This window comes from Neomonachus schauinslandi, chromosome 3, assembly GCF_002201575.2.
Source record: "Neomonachus schauinslandi chromosome 3, ASM220157v2, whole genome shotgun sequence".
NCBI lineage: Eukaryota > Metazoa > Chordata > Mammalia > Carnivora > Phocidae > Neomonachus > Neomonachus schauinslandi.
Window position 1 is genome coordinate 64,671,423 of NC_058405.1, and position 8,520 is coordinate 64,679,942.

The window sequence follows — 8,520 nt, forward strand, 5'->3', positions numbered from 1 at the left end:
CATAGCTAGGTCTGAATGAGACTTCTCAAAATATTTGAATATTTGAAATAATAATTTTTTAAGAATAAATATTGAATATTGAAGATAATAACCAGAAGCCCACGAGAAAGCAAATACAGATCACAAATAACTCTTTTAAAAGGCACAATAATAGAAGTCACCAAATGTGGAATGCCAAATTCATTTAATGCTAACATTCAAGAACTCCAAAAATCAGATGGTGATATAATCCCACATCTGTATAATATAGTAACAACTGAAAATAATGACAGAATCATTTAAAATAAAGGTGTAGCAGCAAAATCTACACAGGTACAAAAAAGTGTTTGTATTAAATACAGTGTATTTTAGTTATATTTAATTTGAAATAAATATTCTGCTTTGGGCCACATGAAACGCTGGAAAGATTTTGTTACTACATTGTATTGAAATTATCTAAGTCTTTTGAAATTGAGAAATATTTCTTATTTATATGTGCACCACCAGACATAGTATAGTGCCTGTGTCATAAACAATGCAAACCACCTGCCCTAGTGTCAACCGTCCAAGTACAGATTTGTAGATCTCACTCCTCGTACTCCAAAATAGAAAACTCTGGGTGGATCATCAAAACCTACACTTTTAATAAGCTCTCCAGATGTTTCTTATGCATACTGAAGTTTGATAGCTACTAACATAAAGACCTCCTCAATAAATGTTTGGTGACTTTAGAACACCAATGTGTAGAATGTACAAGAAGTACATTCAAAGTTACCTTTGGAAAAACGTTACCTGGGCACCAAGCCCAATATCTTTCCTCAGAGAGACTGACGATACTAAATTGCCATATTTTTCATTCTTGTTTTCATTGATTAATATCAAAAATTCAAATTGTACCTGTTCCACCTCCTAAATCCTGTCATCTTTCCTAGGAAGGTGCAGAGGGAATGTTGGTATTATGGACTGAATGTTTATGTCTCCAAAGTTCATATGGCAAAGCCCAATGTGATGGTATTTGGAGGTAGATTTGGGAGATAATTAGGTCATGACGATGGAGTCATTCTGAATGGGGTCAGTGTCCTTTTAAAAAGAGACACAAGGGGCGCCTGGGTGGCTCAGTTGGATAAGCGACTGCCTTCGGCTCAGGTCATGACCCCAGGGTCCTGGGGTTGAGCTTCACATTGGGCTCCCTGCTCGGTGCGGCGCCTGCTTCTCCCTCTCTGTCTGCCGCTTCCACTGCTAGTGCTCTCCTGCTCTCTCGTTCTGGCAAATAAATAAAATCTTAAAAAACAGAGAGAGACACACACACACACAAGAAAGCTTTCAACCTCTCTCTCTGCCATGTGAGGATAAAGCAAGAAGGTGGCCATCTGCAAGCCAGGAAGTGGGTCTTCAACAGGACCTGCATCAGCCAGTACATTGATCTTGGAATTCCCAGCCTTCAAAACTGAGGAGAAAATATTTGTTCTTTAAGCCACTCAGCCTAAGAGAGTTGGTATCCTACTGGTCCTCCACTGTCACTTCCAGACAATAAAGAGGCTGAGGCTATAAGCCAGGTGAGACATGATGGCAATTTAGACTGGAATTTGCAGCACTGGGGTTAGTGAAAAGTGCTTAGCTTTGAGATATCGGTGCTCCCGAAGACTCAGTGCTGAATTCTCTTTGAACTCTGTACCTTCTCTTTAGGCAGCCTCATCCGTTTCCATTACCTCAATCACCACCTGCACATGAATCATTTACATTTACATTTCCTACCACCACCTGTCCCTTGAAATTTAGACTGTTATAACTAATGGAGTATTTGGCATCTCCATTCAATGTTCCCAAAATCACCATTTCAAAGTTTTAAGTCATAATTTTCTCCCCCCAAATTTAATCTTTTCTAGTGTTTCCCATCCTAGAAATGGCACCACTGTCTATCCAATTGCACAGTGGTCATAGATTCCTTATATTACCTTATCCTCCCATATATACAGTCTTTTTGCAAGTCCATTTTACTTCCTAAATATTAGATCAATGGATTTTTCTGCATCGGTATCACCAAATCCCCTGGTCCAAGCCACCATTTTCTCTTGCAATAGTTTCATATCCAGTTTCCTTATAAATCACTTTTATTCCTCCTCTAGTTTCTTTTCCACAATAAGAGTGATCTTAACAAATGCCAATGGCTTTTCATTGCTTTTATGGTGAGAACTAAAATTTTGGATGTGGTTACAACAAGGTCTGATCATACATACCTCTCCAGTCATGCTTCCTACCAGCACTACCTTTAGACCCAGAAGAGGGACCTCTGCTGAACCCCTCACTTTAGACATTTTCGCATATCACACACACACACACACAAGCACACACATATGTGTGCACATACAAAACATATTAAGAAACACATGGGAGCCTCTGTCACTAGAATAGGAACCTAACTGTGACACAGTGCAACTCATTTCCTTGAAAATCTACTTCATGATTGATATTCATGATTGACACTCAAATGTGGAACATTTCTCCACACCTCCTTCACAACATCCTCAAAACAAAAGCAATGGCCTCCAAATGCCATGAAGATTTATAGATCGTTTACACCACTGCTAATAGCAGAAGAACACTGCTTGGGAATGCAGAGAGGATTTCAGCAACACAAACTCTTAGATAAGAGCTAAGTAAATCAATTAATTTGTCAAACCCTTTTCTCTGATACCATGAATGTAATCGAATGATGTATCATTTTACAATATTTGAATGTTTCATAAAGATTTCTCCTGACAGACTGTAACCTACATGAGGGCAGGGGCTATGTCTTTTTTTTGCCCACTCTAGTGTTTAGCATTGCCACATACTGAATAATGAATACTTGTTGACTAAATAAAGGAATAAATTTAGAATAAGACAGAAGTGGTGGAGGGCCTTGGGCAAGTCACTTTAACCTATCTCGTAGTTTATTATCTGAAATGAGGATAAAGACACCTACCTTACAAGGTTGTTTATGACTGTAACAACATAATGCCATGAAGAATACACAAGCCCTGCACATGGTAATTCAATGAATTATAAATGATGATGTTGCTCTTCACATGGTCATGATTTTCCAGATCCCGCCACATTTATTAATGCTATGCTTATTTTTCCAAATTTTCAGAACAAATTGCCTGGAAACTAAATTGTAGCATGCAATTACACTGGAAAACTAAACCCAATACATCTTTTGTTTTTCCTGCCAGAATTTTTTTCAGAAGATGAGAACTATAATGAACCAGTACAGCTGAATTTCAATTACAGAGGAGGCATTTTATTGAGTGACTCTCTTGTGCTGACCCAAATATTGATCCTATATGATACTGACTCCCTTGACCCTTCATTTGTAACTTAAAACTCATTCTCTTCTATTTATTTGCAGATGGCATTTGAAGAGTATATCAGAAAATCACATTTGAAATCACATTCTACATTGGAAGGCATTTATTATTAATTACTGTTACTTTTACCATACTAATCTTCTAACATGATTCTAACTACATTTGTCTGAATATAGTTGTCCTTTCCAAAATTCTGGCTCTCAGTACCTCGATCCCCTTTCTCCTCCAATAACTTCATCCTTCACACTGCCTCAACCACTCACTCTCATGGTCATAGCTTAGAATTTGTCACTACCAATGTTTACAGACCTACCAAATCTCAATTTCTAGCCATTCCTTTCGTTCTTCCCCAAACCACCAACATTTTGCTGCCTGTCTGCACATGCATTGATGGCCTTCCATCCTTTTTCTCTTAAAAAAGAGAAGTACTACTTTATTCTTTTCTCAACACAACAGCTAGATTGATCTTGTTAGAGTGTAAATCAAATAATGTCATTCCTCTGATGAGAAACTACTTTCATGTCTTTTCATCATGGTCAGCACAAAAGCCACTCCCTATAAGGCCTAAGGGTAAAGTTTTAAAAAGGTACTATTGATAACTAGGACAACAGGCATGAACTGGGAATCTTCTAAGCAAACTAAGAAGTGTATTTCATCTACATGGATCTGGCATCCATTAACTCTCTGACCTTATCCTCTACTGGTTTCCCTCTTGCTCACTCTGCTGCAGCTACATAGTGCTCCTTATTGTTCCTTGAATATACTAGGCACTCTCAGTCTGGAGTGTTTTCACCTCTATTCTCTTTGCCTTAAACATTCTCCAAGATATCCTCTCTGTTTGGTCCCTCACCTCCTTCAAATCTAGACCTTCTATTGGGCCACTATCTAAAACTACCACATACCCAGTCTCTATCCTCTTTTTCCTGCTATCTTCTTCTCTTTAGCCATTATCACCATCTACTATACAAAACATTTTACTTATTTATTTTGCCATTGTATGTGTTCCAACACAAGTATGAAAGCTCCCTTTGGGCAGGAATTTGGGAAAGGGGCTTTTTTTTTTTTTTTTTAAACTCCAGAACTGGAATAATATAGAAGATTAGAAGACCCTCAGTCAACATTTACCTTTGAGTTTGACTGAAAATGATGGAAGTTCTTACTCAGCTCAGGTAGTCTTACTAATTAATATGGTCCATTCTTGTAAGAATTGACTTTCAGAATCTATATTCAGAAAATATAGACTGAATAGGCAAATATAAAAATCATGTAAAACATGAGCCTGCCCATATTCCTTGGCTTGTGGCCCCTTCACAATGGTATCACTCTGCTTCCATCATTACATCTCTTTTCCTGACTCTGCTTCCCTCTTTTCCCTTATAAGAACTTCCAGAATTAGGGGGGCGGAGCAAGATGGCGGAGGAGTAGGAGACCTGGATTTCATCTCCTCTCAGGAATTCAGCTGGAAAGGGATCAAACCATTCTGAACACCTACAAACTCAACAGGAGATCGAAGAAAAGAAGAGCAACAACTCTCTCATCAGAAAAGCGACCACTTTCTGGAAGGCAGGATGTGCGGAGAAGTGAATCCGAGGCGATATTCGGGAGGATAGACGGCGGGGGAGGGGCCTCCGGCGGCCGCTTCTGGCAAGTGATGGAGCCGCAGAGCACAAAATCGGAACTTTTAAAAGTCTGCCTCGCTGAGGGACGTCACTCTGGTGGCTAACCGGGGGTGGAACCCTCCAGGACAGTGTGGTCTCAGGACCCTCGGGGTCACAGAAAGACCGGGGGTGCCTGAGTGTGGCAGAAATCCCAGGTATCAGAGCAGGGAAGCCGGCTGCAGAGGCAGAGCCCAGGCGCGGGCTCTCAGCTTGGGGTTGCCATAAACCGTGATCCGCAGCACAGTCGGGCCCCTGCTCCTCCAGCAGGGACCCAACTAGTGGCAGATCCGGGGAGACTCACCTTCCTCCCCCAGGAGTTGCCGCATGGGAGTGCACCACAGGGATCTGCTGGGTTTGGAGACTCCACCCGGGGTCGGGTGCCAGAGATAGAAATGCGTGGTCACAGGCCGGGTGAGCACGGAGTGCGGCCGGAGACCGGGGAGACGGGAATGACTGACGGCTTTTCTCTGGGGGCTCACTGAGGAGCGGGGCCAAGAGTTCTCGGCTCCTCTGGGGCGGAGATTGGGAGGCAGCCATTTTCACTCTCCGCCTCCAAAGCTGTACGGAAAGCTCGCAGGGAACAAAAGCTCCGGAGAGCAAACCCGAGCAGATTACTTAGCCGGGAGGGGGCAAGGGCAGGGCAATTCCGCCTCTGGCAAAGACATTTGGAAACCACAGCAACAGGCCCCTCCCCAGAAGATCAGTGAGAACAGCCAGCCAAGACCAAGTTTACCGATCAATGAGAACGGCAGAACTCCAGCGCTAGGGGAATACTGCACATAGAATTCATGGCTTTTTTACCATGATTCTTTAGTCTTTCAAAGTTAATTTTTTTTAACTGTCTTTTTCTCTTTTTCTTTTTTTTTTTGAGTTTTTCTTTTTCCCTTTTTCAACCAACATCTTATCAATCCTTTTTTTTAAAAAACCATTTTTATTTTTCATTTTTAGAGTCATATTCTATCCCTTCATAATAGTTACCCATATTTTTGGCATATATATATAAGTTGTTCTCTCTTTAAAATTTTGAGATAGTTTCTTCTAACAGATTAAAATATATCCTAAATCTCTACTATATGGTTTTTTCTACTCCCCTGCCTGATCACATTCTCTCCCTTTTTTTTCTTTTTTCTTTTTTTAAATCCTCTTCTTTCTTTTTTCAAACAACTTCTTATCAATTCCTTTTATAAAATTTTTTATAATTTCCATCTTTACAGTCATATTCCATCCCTTCATCATATCAACCCTTATTTTTGTACATATATAAGTTTTTCTTTCTTTAAAATTTTGGGAGGCACTTTCTTCTAAAAGACCAAAATACACCCAAAATCTAGTGTGTGGCACTGATCTATATACCAGCCTGATCATATTTGATCACATTCTGGGTTTTTTTGTTGTTGTTGTTCTGTTTTGTTTGTTTTTGTTTGTTTTTATCTTTATCTTTATCTTTTTCTTTTTTTTCTTTTTCTTTTTTCTCTCTTTCCGTTTCTTTTCCCACTGCTTCAGGTCTTTTCTGATTTGTTTAGAGTATATTTTCTGGGGATGTTGTTACTCTGCTAGCATTTTGTTCTCTCATTAATCTGTTCTCCTCTGGACAAAATAACAAGACGGAAAAAATCACCTCAACAAAAAGAACAAGAGGTAGTACCAACTGCCAGGGACCTACTCAATACGGACATTAGTACGATGTCAGATCTAGAGTTCAGAATCATCGCTTTAAAGATACTAGCTGGGCTTGAAAAAAATATGGAAGTTATTAGAGAAAACCTTCCTGGAGAAGTAAAAGAACTAAAATCTAACCAAGTAGAAATCAAAAAGGCTATTAATGAGGTGCAATCCAAAATGGGGGTGCTAACTGCTAGGATAAATGAGGCAGAAGAGAGAATCAGTAATATAGAAGACCAAATGATGGAAAATAAAGAAGCTGAGAAAAAGAGAGATAAACAACTACTGGATCACAAGGGCAGAATTCGAGAGATAAGCGATACCATAAGACGAAACAACATTAGAATAATTGGGATCCCAGAAGAAGAAGAAAGAGAGAGAGGGGCAGAAGGTATAATGGAGCAAATTATAGCAGAGAACTTCCCTAATTTGGGGAAGGAAACAGGCATCAAAATCCAGGAGGCACAGAGAACCCCTCTCAAAATCAATAAAAATAGGTCAACACCCCGACATCTAATAGTAAAACTTACGAGTCTCAGAGACAAAGAGAAAATCCTGAAAGCAGCTCAGGAGAAGAGATATGTAACCTACAAGGGTAGAAACATTAGATTGGCAACAGACCTATCCACAGAGACCTGGCAGGCCAGAAAGGACTAGCAGGATATATTCAGAGCACTAAATGAGAAAAATATGCAGCCAAGAATCCTATATCCAGCTAGGCTGTCATTGAAAATTGAAGGAGAGATAAAAAGCTTCCAGGACAAACAAAAACTAAAGGAATTTGCAAACACAAAACCAGCCCTACAAGAAATCTTGAAAGGGGTCCTCTAAGCAAAGAGAGAGCCTAAAAGCAACATAGACCAGAAAGGAACACAGACAATATACCGTAACAGTCACCTTACAGGCAATACAATGGCACTAAATTCCTATCTGTCAATAGTTACCCTGAATGTAAATGGGCTAAATGCCCCAATCAAAAGACACAGGCTATCAGACTGGATTAAAAAACAAGACCCATCGATATGCTGTCTGCAAGAGACTCATTTTAGACCCAAAGACACCCCCAGATTGAAAGTGAGGGGGTGGAAAACCATTTACCATGCATATGGACACCAAAAGAAAGCTGGGGTGGCAATCCTTATATCAGACAAATTAGATTTTAAACCAAAGACTGTAATAAGAGATGAGGAAGGACATTATATCCTACTTAAAGGGTCTATCCAACAAGAAGATCTAACAATTGTAAACATCTATGCCCCTAACATGGGAGCAGCCAATTATATAAGGCAATTAATAACAAAAGCAAAGAAACACATCGACAACAATACAATAATAGTAGGGGACTTTAACACCCCCCCTCGCTGAAATGGACAGATCGTCTAAGCAAAAGATCAACAAGGAAATAAAGACTTTAAATGACACACTGGACCAAATGGACTTCACAGACATATTCAGAACATTCCATCCCAAAGCAACGGAATACACATTCTTCTCTAGTCCCCATGGAACATTCTCCAGAATAGATCAAATCCTAGGTCATAAATCAGGTCTCAACCAGTACCAAAAGATTGGGATCATTCCCTGCCTATTTTCAGACTACAATGCTTTGAAACTAGAACCCAATCACAAGAGGAAAGTCAGAAAGAACTCAAATACATGGAGGCTAAAGAGCATCCTACTGAAGAATGAATGGGTCAACCAGGAAATTAAAGAAGAATTAAAAAAATACATGGAAACCAATGAAAATGAAAACACAACTATTCAAAATCTTTGGGATGCAGCAAAGGCAGTCCTAAGAGGAAAGTATATAGCAATACAAGCCTTTCTCAAGAAACAAGAAAGGTCTCAAGTACACAACCTAACCCTACACC